Source organism: Aquila chrysaetos, chromosome 17, assembly GCF_900496995.4.
Source record: "Aquila chrysaetos chrysaetos chromosome 17, bAquChr1.4, whole genome shotgun sequence".
NCBI classification, from domain to species: Eukaryota; Metazoa; Chordata; class Aves; order Accipitriformes; family Accipitridae; genus Aquila; species Aquila chrysaetos.
Window position 1 is genome coordinate 4,075,325 of NC_044020.1, and position 12,139 is coordinate 4,087,463.

The 12,139-nt window shown below is 45.5% G+C and overlaps 1 protein-coding gene across 3 annotated transcripts in view; it reads left to right on the forward strand.

The window, feature by feature from the left end:
* Window positions 1-1,820: 1,820 nt before the first annotated feature.
* The window catches only part of LARGE1 (LARGE xylosyl- and glucuronyltransferase 1), a 300,218-nt gene continuing 289,899 nt past the window's right edge, over window positions 1,821-12,139 (forward strand). For all 3 annotated transcript variants that reach the window (XR_003927115.1, XR_003927116.1, XM_030040447.2), the window contains exons 1-2: window positions 1,821-2,566; window positions 4,596-4,682. The gene's annotated coding sequence lies outside the window, so the exon portion shown is untranslated. The remainder of the gene's footprint in view (window positions 2,567-4,595; window positions 4,683-12,139) is intronic.

A 12,139-nucleotide genomic window follows, 5' to 3' on the forward strand; every position in this document is an offset into this window, starting at 1 on the left:
AAGTCACTTCAGTATAGCTCATTTCTGACTTTGATTTGCTCATGAAAATAACTAGCACAATAGAGACCGAGCTGTATGTTATCGTAGCTTCTCCAGAAAATCATTCATATCAGAATTAAATTCTTTTTACAGATATGCAGAGGTTGTTGTTCCCTCCCCCCCCAAAAAAAAAAAAAAGCTTTCCTAGTTGTCATAGTATGTAAAAATTTGCAGTTAGTAACACTTATGTGATATTACTGGCATGTTCAACACCATGATTTACTTGAGTTCATCTGATACCACTCTTGACTAAAGCATCAGGAAGTGGGCGCTGCTGGCGACAGAATACTAAGCTTGATGGACCAATGCCTTAATCGAGTCTGGCATGTACTATCTTGCCATGAACAACCTGTTCCAGAGTTCGCAATATTTTGGTACAGCGTACTGCAAAACATAATTTCTGCCCACAATAAAGCAACTTCCGAGTAAGTTAAAGCATTTCAGCAGTTGACATAACAAGAGAAATTAGCATCTGTGGTATCTTTTGTAGAATAACATTTTTTCTTTTCAACTATTCCCTTCTGGGAGAAGCAAGCAGTAAGTACTGAATAGTATCCCTATTATTTCTACTTCTGATTATTTACATTGTTACTCAAAGCACGTGTATACTTGCCTTCCTCTTCCATTCTAAGAATGGATCAATGCCTTTTTAAAATCGAATTGTATGCACATTTGCTCCTCTCCTCTAATATCTGTTCCCCTCGCACTCCTCTCGAAATTTCAGGCACCCTCTCCACCCATACACACAGTTTATCATACGGTCCTCTTAGTATGCTAATGTACTGCAACAATCCATTTTATACCGCTAATGAAGTGAAAGAAAGATGATGAATAAAAATAACAAAAAAAAAAAAAAGAAGAGCGTTGATGGCTGTTCTATGCCCACGGCAGGGAAGAAAAAAAAAAAAAAGGGAAGGTGCATTTATCACTTCACTCTGAGCACGCAGGGAAACAACACAGGGACGCGCTCCGCCGCATTTAAGCGAAAAGTCGTGGTATTCGTTTCTGACGCCTCAACGGTGGCAAAAAGTTGGGTCTCTCCACCGCCGAGCGCGTCCCCGCCCGAAGGCTGGGCGCCGCTTCGCCTCCCTGGCCGGCCCCCCCGCCGCCAGCGCCTCAGGCGAGGCCCGCGCCGGGCCGGGCCGCCCCTCGCCCTTCCCCTCACTTACCGCAGCGGGCTCCGGCACCTCACCGCCCGCCGCGGCGCCCTCAGGGCGGGCGCGGGGCCGGTTCTCTCCTCACAGCCCCTCTCCCGCGGGACGGGCTCGCTGCCACGGCGGCGGGGCGCGGGCGGAGGCCTGACACCCCCCACCACCTACCACCATCACCACCTCCGCCCGGGCCCAGGTGTAGCGGCCCGGGGCGCCGAGCTACGCGGGCGGGGGGCCGCGGTGGCGGCGGCCGCCGCTGGTTGGGCGGCTCGGCGCCTTGTCGCTGGGCGGCGTGTCAGCGGGCTGGCTCCGCCTCGGCCCCGCGCCTCCGCCCGCCCATGCACAGACATGACACAGACACACAGTCACTGCAGCTGCCGCTGAGCCCGGGGCAGAGCGGCGGGAGCGGCGGCGGGTACCCCGCTCCCGGGTCACCCGCGGAACGGTAGTCGGCGGCCGCCTCCGCTCTACGGCCCGCCGGGCGAAGCGCCGGCGGCGGCGGGGCAGCCTCGGTACCGAGACCCGCAGGGGGGCAGCCTGGCACCGGAGGGAGCCGGCGGGGGAAAGGCTGGCAGCGGGGAAGGGGCGGGAGGCGAGGAAGGAAGGAAGGAAGGAAGGGGAAGGGGGCAGCCTGGCACTCGGACTCGGAGGCGGCCGCCGGGCACCGGCGCGGAGCGAGCCCGGGCGGAGCGCGGCACCCAGCGGCCGCTGAGGCCGGGCCGGCGAGCAGTAGCAACGGCCGCGGCGGTGCCCTGAGGGAGCCTCTCCGTGCCCGGTTCCGCGGTACCGGTGACCTTCCTGGGGCTGCTAGCCGGCCGCCAGGCCGGGGCAGGGCCTCCTCTCCCCGCGGAGAGTGTGCACCAGGCCCCGGGGAGAGGACCGGAGGCCGGGCCGGAATCCCCCGTCGCCCTCTTCCCCCCCCTCCCCGTACCGGCTCCTTCTGGCCGCCGGCGGGGCCTGCTCGCCGCCGGGGAGAGGGGCGGGGGAAGGCGAGCGGGACGAACGGCCGGCCGGGGACCGGGCTGCACCTCAGGGCAGCGCGAAGCAGGGAGCAGGCAGGCCCCGGAGAGGGAGAGCTGGGCGGAGGAGGAGGCAGCAGCCACCTCAGCGGCGCATCCCGGGAAGAGTGGGGACCTCCCCGCCGCCCTCCTCCTCCTCCCACCGTCAGCAGCTCCTCGTCCCGCGGAGAGTGGAGCCGCCGGTGCCGCCCCGGCTGGGACCCGCCGGCTGACACCTCCGGAGCGCCGGGCTGCGGGGACGGAGCTGGAGCTGGCCGCCTGGAGCGAAGGAAGGGGGAAGGACCGCTTGCCTACGCGGAGAGGCGGGCGCCGAGCGCCCGTCCCGGCGGCCCGGGAGCCCCCCCCCCCCCGGGGAAGGTAAGTGCCTCGTCGGGTGGTCTGCCGCTTTTAGAGGCGAGGGGCGGGGGGAAGGCAAGGAACAATCGGTGAGTGTCTCCCTTCCAGCAGCCCGGGGGAGGGGGGCAGCCGAGTCCGGTGGGGCTGGGTGGGGGGTTTATCTCCCGGGTTTGAATCCCCCTCAGCTCTGGAGTTGAAGAGATGCTCAGGCGGGGGCACGCTTGGCGCTCCCCGGGCACAAAGGGGCACATGCCCGTCGTCGTTCCCCCCCCCCCCCCCCCTCCAAGCCGAGGGAGGTTACCCCGCCTGGCTCGCACTCCCGTTCCCCTCCCGAGTCCGCCCGGGCGCTTGTTTACACCGCGCCCCGCTCCCCTTCCCTCCGGCCGGGATGCGTTCCCGCTCCGCGGGGGGCTCCAGCCGTGAGGCGGAGGCGAGGTGGGGGGGAAGCCCGGGGCCGCCGTCCCGCCGAGTACCGTCGGCTACGCAGGGGAGTCCGGGAGAGCCGGGGGCTGGTGGCTGCCGCCGTGCGGGTGGAAGGGTGTCACGCCGTGGGCCGTGAACGCTTCGCCCCTCGGCGTGCCTTGCTGCGGGAGGCGGGCTGCCCGAACGGGAGCCTGCCTGCCGGCTCGGGGCGAAGCTGGAGTTTGGCCGGGACGCTGAGGCGGGGAAGGATGTGGTTTCCCCAAGCCCCTGCAGCCTCCCCAGCAAGGCTTCAGCCCAGGAGGCTCTCCTGTGGGGAGGCTTCGGCTGCCCTATCCCAGAATTGTGTCATTTAGATCGTTATTCCCTGCTCACCGTGGGGGGGGAAGATAGGAACTTGCGGCCTCTGTGGAGGTGACATGAAGTTTGGCAATGCCTTATGTAACACTTTTTGGAGAGATTCCTAGCTCTTCCGCTGTGCCCGGTTTTGTTTTTAGAAAGCAAGTGATTTCTCTTCGCAGAGCATCGGACAAGCGATCTTTATTTGTGTTTTCACCTGGGTGCAATATCTTCTGCTTTGTTCAACTCGGAACAGGGGTACTGCTAGACAGCACGTAAAGCCTACTTTTTTCCAACGTGCATTTTTATTTTTTTTAACTGAAAACTAGCCTGTGGAGGCATCCGAACAGTTGTTATAAGGTCTTACCTTTTTTTGTGCGTATTGTACTTGTTTTTTATAGCGCTCTTAAAATTACTACAGGAAACGTTTCCACAGCTCTGATTGTCATTTATGTATTCTGGAAGGTATCGATGCCAGGATGGAAATGACAATGAATCAAATGTCTTTTAAACATTGTTAGCTCTTTTATACAATTTCAGTGCTAGAAGGAACAGAAAGCACCGGGCTAAACAAAGTACTATGTTAAAACCAGACCTGGCAATTGCCAACAGGTCAGCATATTTTATTTAATGAAATTTTCTGCATACATATTAATTTTCTTTGCACAACATTTTTTTTTAACTTGTTCAGAAATAGAAACAGCGGGAAATTAGATAAATTGATTGAAAGGTTGCCTAGTTTCCCTGCAGTTTCTGTAAGTGGTTATGCCTTCTACTGGAAAAAAAAAACAACCTAGCTTCACGCAAAAATACAGGACAGTGATTTGCCACATACTCTTTAGACTCCTACTGCAAAGGTACGCTAGGGGGACTAGTTTGGGTTGGTTTTTTTTTCCCCCATTCAGTGGTGAAAATGCACAGACTATTGTAATAAGACCTATGAAATGAAGGCTTTTTTTTCTCACCTTATAGAGCTCCATCATTATACTGTAAGCTTGGGGGAAAAATTGCATGTATAAACTCAGGCGATGAGTTCAGGGCAGGGGGGATCTTCTAACAAAGTCATTCTGCTCCCTGCTGCCAATGGAGATAGGTTATCAAAGGCTAGTTTACTTGCAAGAACAGAACACGTTAAAAAAAAACAAAAACCAAAACCCGAACATCCTCACTGTGTTGCAGTTTTTTAAAATGGAGAAATGACTGAGGTGGAACAGGTATCCCTAAGCTTCTTGAAAACTGCAAATTGCTGATAAGTATTCCAAGTTTGAAATGTGAAATTCTTATTGCTTAGGTGTCCTGTGACGGCCCTTGATCAGCAAGGCTGCAAGTCATGTAGAAGCCGCAGTAACTGCAGAGTGTCTGATGGATAATTGGATTGGTAGGTTGGTTTTGATTTTTTTTTTTTTTTTTTGGTCTTTTAATTGCCCGCTGTGGTAGCAGGTTCCTTTTCTCCGCCTTGTTGATGTTTAATTATCACAATTTTTGATTTATGTTGTGTGTTGCATCTTTCCTGTTCAAAGTACATACCCCCTTCTCAGTTGCTGGCAAGGAAAGCATAGCTTGGAGGTATTTGGATGGCAGTATGTAGCAAGATTTTATTTTTTTTAATATCTGAAATATGCATGACAACTTTTTTTTTCTTCTCTGTTTAAATGACGTGAAAAGTTTGTAAGTTTTCTCAGGTCTGGAGAAATATGCACTGGTTTTCTTTGAAGTAGCACTGAAAATAGTATTACTAATATGTTGAATTCCCTGTGCCAGCTAGTCAATCTACAGGAATTCCAAAACACAGTCCTCAGAAAGCCAAAGCGCAGAGCAGTGGTGAATGACTGCGTGTCTGTTGGCAACATTAAGATCTGTCAGAGGCTTGATGTGAAATTTCAGTGTGTAGGATTTAATATTAGCAAAAGTAGTATTCCTTCTGAATGAATTATTTTAGAAAACTGGTAAAACTAGGCATCTCCCATGTGCACGTAAATCGCTGAACTGAAGTGTTCTTAAATATAATGATTTTGAAGGAACAATCCTCCAAACTATTACTTGTGTGACTATTTCTTGCTCAAATGTGTATTTTTTATTTTTTCCTGAAATAAATGATCAGTTGTCAATAGACCCTTCCTGGAATACTCTCCTATTTCATCCTCTGTCTGATTTCTTTTTTGTATGTGTGCCTTTATAAGAGCAATCTTAAAAAACCAAACTCGCACATACACAAAACCAGCAAAACCCAAACCATTTTGCCTGATGTTTATAAAGGCTAATAATGGGTAAAATTCATAACCTGACTCCAGAGTCTTTGCACTATATGCTAAACTTGATCTACATGCAAACTCCTATTGACGTTGATGGGAGTGCTTGTCTAGAGCCAGAACTGCTGTTCCTTTTTTTTTTTTTTCCCCCCTAGCTTGTATGAAAGCCTGTGTTAATGAGCTCTTGCCAGCTTTGATTGAAGACCTTTCATCGTCTGCATTAGAATAAATTAAAAAAATATCCATTTTAAGGATATGAGATTTCTGGTGTATCTATTTTTCCTATAACCAAAGTGTGCCAATGATATTAAGACTTGTGTGAGAAGAGGACATAATGGCCAGTGCAAGTTTACAGTTGGTTATTCTTCATGAGTTTGTCTCCATTCTTTCCAGAGTTAGCTATATTGGTTATTTGCCTAATTCTATGGCTAAAGAACTTCTGAAAAGTAGTTTTGTGTAAGGAAACATACACACATGAGCACATGCACGATTTTTTCTCTGTTAGTTGTCTGGGTTTGCCTCATCTTTCTTGTTGTAGGGAATGCTAGCTTTAAAAAACAGTCATTGTTCATTATCCCACACTTGGCATAATTTAAGAGCTGGAGAGTCAGAACTACCATCAAGGAAGGTAACTTTACTTTTCCTTTTCTTGCTTTTCATTGGATCACTAATTTTCTCGTCCTTGTGGTACACTCACCTGAAGATAAGGGTTAAGAAATGAGCTTTGTACCTTGTAGGGATTCATGACTCTCTTTGGTGTCACTTGGCTCAGTATTTGAAGGTCTATCCTGTGTCTTGTCAAAGCTTGTTCAATGCATGGCTGTAGAAGGGGAGTAGCAGATAACAAATTCTATTTTATACGGAGGTTGGTGGCTCAAAAATCAAGGAGAAAATTGCTAGAAAGGATTATCCTGGCCTTGGCACTGACTTTGAAGCAAAACTGCCAAGGCTGGAATCCTTGTTTAAGTGCCATCTGTGTCAGAATTAGAAGCAAACTGTGTGAAATAGTTCCATTACCTGTTTTAATGTGTAGATCAGACCAGGTCCAATCTAACGATGCTTACAGTAGTATCCACATCACTGTTCTTTCTGGGATATAGCTACTATTTTCACAACAATGGAGTTAACTGGGTAGAAGCTACACTTAAAATTGCAAGAAGAACCTCAGCAATGCCTATCCAATGCTATAGCAAAAAGCCGAATGTAAGCACATAAGCCTGATGATGGAGGAGGCTGGAAATCTCAGACGGTGCAGGCAGAATGCAATCTTCCTCACTAACCTCCACATAAGACAGGTACGCTTGAAAATAATAGAAAGAAATAGATGACTTTTTAGGGATAGAGTTCCCTGTCCTTATGCCTCCGATCTCTTGACCAGTGCTATGAGGAGATAGATGCCACCACCACTCTACTCTTCTCCCATGCATTTTTGAGTATTGATGAGTCATTTCTGTTATTCCACGTCTATACCAATTTTCTATCCTCAGGGAATAGTTGCGCATGTTGACCCAGACCCTGTGCGTGCTGCCTGAGGGGCAGCTAGTCAAGGGTCACATCAATTAACAGTGTTTGGCTTTACTGTTTTCCCAGGTGTCTGTGAAGATGATAGAAATTGTAGCAATTTTTGATCTGCTGTTGTTTGGCAAAACTGCAAGTAGCAGTGCTAACACCAGAACCATAGCTTTCTTCCATCAGAAGGACAATACCCATATCTGTTTGAGCCTGCTTTCACGTTCTGGCACTGATACACTTTCACAAGAAAACTTATGTTCAGAAAAAAAAAAAAAAAATCTTTTTAAGCACCCCTCCACTTCCTTCACCAGAAATTTTCTGCTGCTTAAAACTTCCAGGGAAGTTGAGTTGTCATCAATTGCAGCTTTTCAATAGTTCCTCTAAAGTTTATCCCAGAATGTAACATTTACAGGCAAAATGCCATCATTTCAGTTGTATCATTAGCTTTTGGATTTTATCTCCTGGTAGGCATTTGACAGCTAAGACTTAGGACTAGGAGAAAACTATGTTATTGAGCAATCTTCATTTAAATATAGAGAAGAAGAATGAAGGATTTTTGTTTTGAGGAGGAAGAAGAGGAGAGAAAGGGTAGAGAAGTGAAGGAATGGAACTGTGGAATCTGAGCTAAATTTTTTTTTTTTTTTTTTTTTTTTTAAATATGAAACTCTTTCTTTTCTCACAATTTCCAGATAGACTTTTGTACTTGTTTAGGGACGTGGAAATGAATTTGTCTATTTGGAGAAAAGAATGGTTCTCATCCTGGAATAAAAATTGTTATTGAATGGTGGAATGGGGGGAGCACAAAGAATCATGAACTGTTCACATGAGATAAAGTTTCCAGCTGATATTCAGGTTATCCAGCTGATAACCCAGCTCCTGGCTAGGTTTCACTTTCCTCCTCTCTCTGACTCCCCTGCTGTGCCCCTGAACCTCAGTCACCTCAGTACTAAATTCCCTTGGTGATTGTTTTCCCTTCTGTCTTCAGTTAATACTGCTGCTAATCAATACTGCAAATGGAATTTTATGTTCAGAAATTACTGGACTTCAATGTATGAATCTGCTTAATTCAATATTTTTCAGGCTGAAGGTACTAGAAAGGTGTATGCTACTAGATAGAAATAAGAAATGAAAACCAATCATTCTAGCATTATTAAATCCCCAAATATATGTTCTTTAGATCATGTTGTTCTTAAGAATATTAGCTGTCATTTGTTTTCTAACAGAAGGGAGTCCTAGGCTTCCTGGTTTTTATAGAAAATGAACTGACATTAACTATAAGGCTCTGCAAGCAGCAGTTAAATTCTATATTTCTGTAGTCTCATCTTTTTTCAATCCTAAGATTGGTTCTAGAGTGTGACTCAGATTTAAACACAGGGAGGTTATCATTCATGTTAGACAAGTCTTCTAAGATAAAATATTGGCTGGCATGCTTGAGATTTCTTAAATAAGATAAAGATGGTTCCTACCAGTTTAAAAAGGTAGAACTATCTGTGGTTTTGGATTCTTCAGTGTTGAGTGTACCATACAACCAGATGCTGTTTTATTGAAGCAGAGAATTGGAGCATTGAAGAATGTGCTCCCTGTAAAGGTGGACATTTTCTGTTGTTATTATTGGAATACTTTATAACTTACGTCCTTGATCTTTGTCTTCCAGAGCTCTTTAACATCAACTACATTTATGAGAAATCTGTTCCTCTTCAGTGACTCTTCCAAGTAGTTGAAATCAGTAGGTGATGATGTCGTAAACAATTTTTTGTACTAGGAAAGTTGCATGTTGACATTGACTTCCACAAAGCAAAAAATGATCAGTTTAAAGAAATGGTAGAAGCTTTTAGTTTGGGATGTCTTCCTTCACTGAGATTTATGTTGACAAAATGCAGGATGCTACAAATGGAGAAAGAGGGGGGAAAAAAATCAGTACTGGTAGTAAGTCCACTGGAAGATGGGACCTGCTAGTGGCTAAACCAAACCATTTGGTGATGGGTAGGAAAGGGAGGCTTTTGTACTTGATGTTGTTGATTTTATACCAAGTTTTTCAGACTACTGTCCAGAATGCAAACCAATAATTTGGTCTGTACTATTACCTCAGAGAGCAACAATAAAATGTACAAGCTGAGAACATTTGAGATGCAGCTGTCTTCAACTCATTGTCCAGCAATCGTCTTGCAGCTTAGATGACTTTAAGAAGGAAGCAGTGTGTATGAGAATAAATTCAAATCCTTCCATAGCTGCTCTCAGACCTCAGGTGTAAAGAGGAGAGTATACCGACAGCGGCTTAAGTGACTACATTTCCTTCCAAATATTGCAGTCTGCCTCCCTTTTCTCTTGTTCTCACTATAATGATAGTGCAGCTTAAAGGCTGCTGGATTAAAATAGTGGCTTCTAGCAAACTTCTGGGGTCATTCGAACTCACATTGTTTAGATTAGCGATGCAGATCCTTCATCATTGGAACACCTCCTTTCCATATGAAGGCATTCCTTTGGGAATGATTCCTCCATGGCCAAAATCAGATCACTTTCCAGCTGGTTTGGAGAGTGGAGAGCCATGCACAGTACTGCCTTGCAATGTGGTTATCCATCTTGGAATTTACATCTCTATTGTTGGTACCCAGAGCCTTGCCCCTTGCTTTTGCATGCCCCGCTGGGGCAGTTGGATGTAAAATCTCAACTTGTTCATACTGCCAGTGGCCGCTGCTCTCTCGCAAGTGCTCATACCTGGCACCTAAGGTATATCAAACCGCATCATATACTGGTAACATCTGAAATACTGTTTAGTAAGCTTAGATCTTGATTTATGTTACAGTTGCAATGTGAATAACTGTGCACAGTTGGTGAATGGGCTGAGAAGAAAGATGTTCCTAACATTTTTTTCTTCATCAATATGAGCAAAAATAGTAATATTGTGCCACTAGTATGCAAGGAACTGAAATTGATGACAGTATTTTTCATATGCAGAATAGCTTTGCCAATTCTCTAGTCTTAGGCATGTTATGGAAATAAATCCATAGGTTCTTGAATGCTTTACAGAGCAGGTTAGAGTGAGGAAAATGACACTGTAGAAAGATAAACTGATGCACTGCGGGTGAGGTTATTGGAGCAAAGTTGCCCAAGTGGTTAGTCAAAAAGCAAAGAGCAGAACTCTGGTGTGGTGGTTTTTTTTGTTTTGGTTTTTTTTATTTGTTGTTTGTTTTGGTTTTTTTTTTGTTGTTTTTTTTTTAATGTGGTTTTGTTTTTTTTTTTAATGTGGGGTTTTTTTTTTTTTTTTTGAAAGAGTCATTGCCTTGTGCTTTAAGCATGTGAAAACACTGCTGTCTTTAGCAAGAACTATTGCTTAACGTAGTTGTGCCTTAGATGATAAAACCAAGTCCCTGATGATACTTGGCATATAACAATTATTTTAATGTAAATCTACAGAATCTATGTGCATCTTCAAACAAACAAACAAAAAAAGTTGGTTGACAACTGGATAAATGGCAAAATAAACCCATCATAGTAGAATTTACAGATACTCTTTGTTCATTTAGAGGCAGTGCTGTGACCAAAGGAAGAAGGGACTGTGTTTTACTGTTCAAAAGCAGAAAATAGTACAATTAAAGAGGAAGGAAATAGGAGAATGCTTGAAGGAATAAATAAATATATCTTGTTCTTTAAAGTTTGTAGATTAGTGTTCTTTGAGTATATGGAGTTTTATCTATGTCCAGGTGGTGCTAACAGCCTGGAGAGGGAAACTGGCACAGGCCACTGCCATTTAGCTGAAGTCACTGTAAATGAACATTAAGGAGACCAGAGTCTCCACTGAATTATCGACACATGCTAAGTGGGTTAAAAATGTGGTGCTTTTATTGATGACATTGTTTTATATCAGTTTTGACCAGTGATAAGCAGGGGCAGGCATAGTATCTGTCTGAGTAGAAAGCTACTGCCATGTTTCTATGGCATGTATCCCACTGTGCTGCTGGGCAGATTTGTTAAGGGTGAAGGGGTGGAAAGAAATGAAGAAGAGAGAGAAACAGCAGTGAGATAAATCCATATTTAACACGTGTCTGAAGGTGATGTAGCGTGATACAGAACAAATTTTTCAGATGTCCTTCTTTTTGTCTTAAAGCTCTTCAAATTTTTCATGGGTGAGGTTCTTCCCTTTCTGTTCTCAGACTACAAAATATTGTTTTATACATAGGTAATAAAGATTTCTGGACCTGCAGTTAGTATCAAGAATTCTCTGAAATAATTAATTTTGCAGTATATATTATTTTCTGTATTTGGGTTTTGTTCCTCATTTTCATTTGTCCTGCAACTGGGCATTGGTATATTGAGAAAGGCCGAAGTTTGATTTTTTTTTTTTAAGTTTTTTTTTCTTCTTTCTTTTCCTTTTCTCCTAGGCTTTCATATTTTAAGTTGCTGTACATGAAGGTAATATAATTTGGGAAAACGTCTTGACTTTCCTGGAATTGCAAATGTAGTATAGAAAGCAGTTACTTGTTCACGTTACTAAAATGCTTAGAGGCCTTGGTTGAGAGAGGGCTCCCTTCATGCTGGGTGAAGCAGAAATATGCAGACTCTGTGTGTAACTTAGGGGCACTTTATGGAAGGGGAAGGCTGGTATAAAACAGCAATATAAACAGTGGTTTGTGGCTGGAAGTTTTCTGACACAGCAGTGCTTTCGGAGAATCACAGAATGGTTGAGGTTGGAAGGGACGTCATCTGGTCCACACCCCGTGCTCAAGCAGGGCCACCTAGAGCAGGTTCTGCCAGACAATGTCCAGATGGCTTTTGAGTATCTCCAAAGAGGGAAACTCCACCTTGTGCCATCGCTCGGTCACCCTCCCAGTATTCAGTTTGTGCCCAATTGCCTCTTTTCCAGTCACTGAACGCCACTGAGAAGGATCTGGCTTCATCTTTACACCCTCCTTTCAGATACTTTTTTTTGACATTCCTCACCAGTTTCAGCTCCAGGTGGGCTCTGGCTTTCTTGACTGCATTCTGCATGCTCATGCAGCGTCTCTGCATTCCTCCCAGGTTACCTGTCCCTGCTTCCACCTTTTGTATACTTTTTGCCAGGATCAGCTTGTTCATC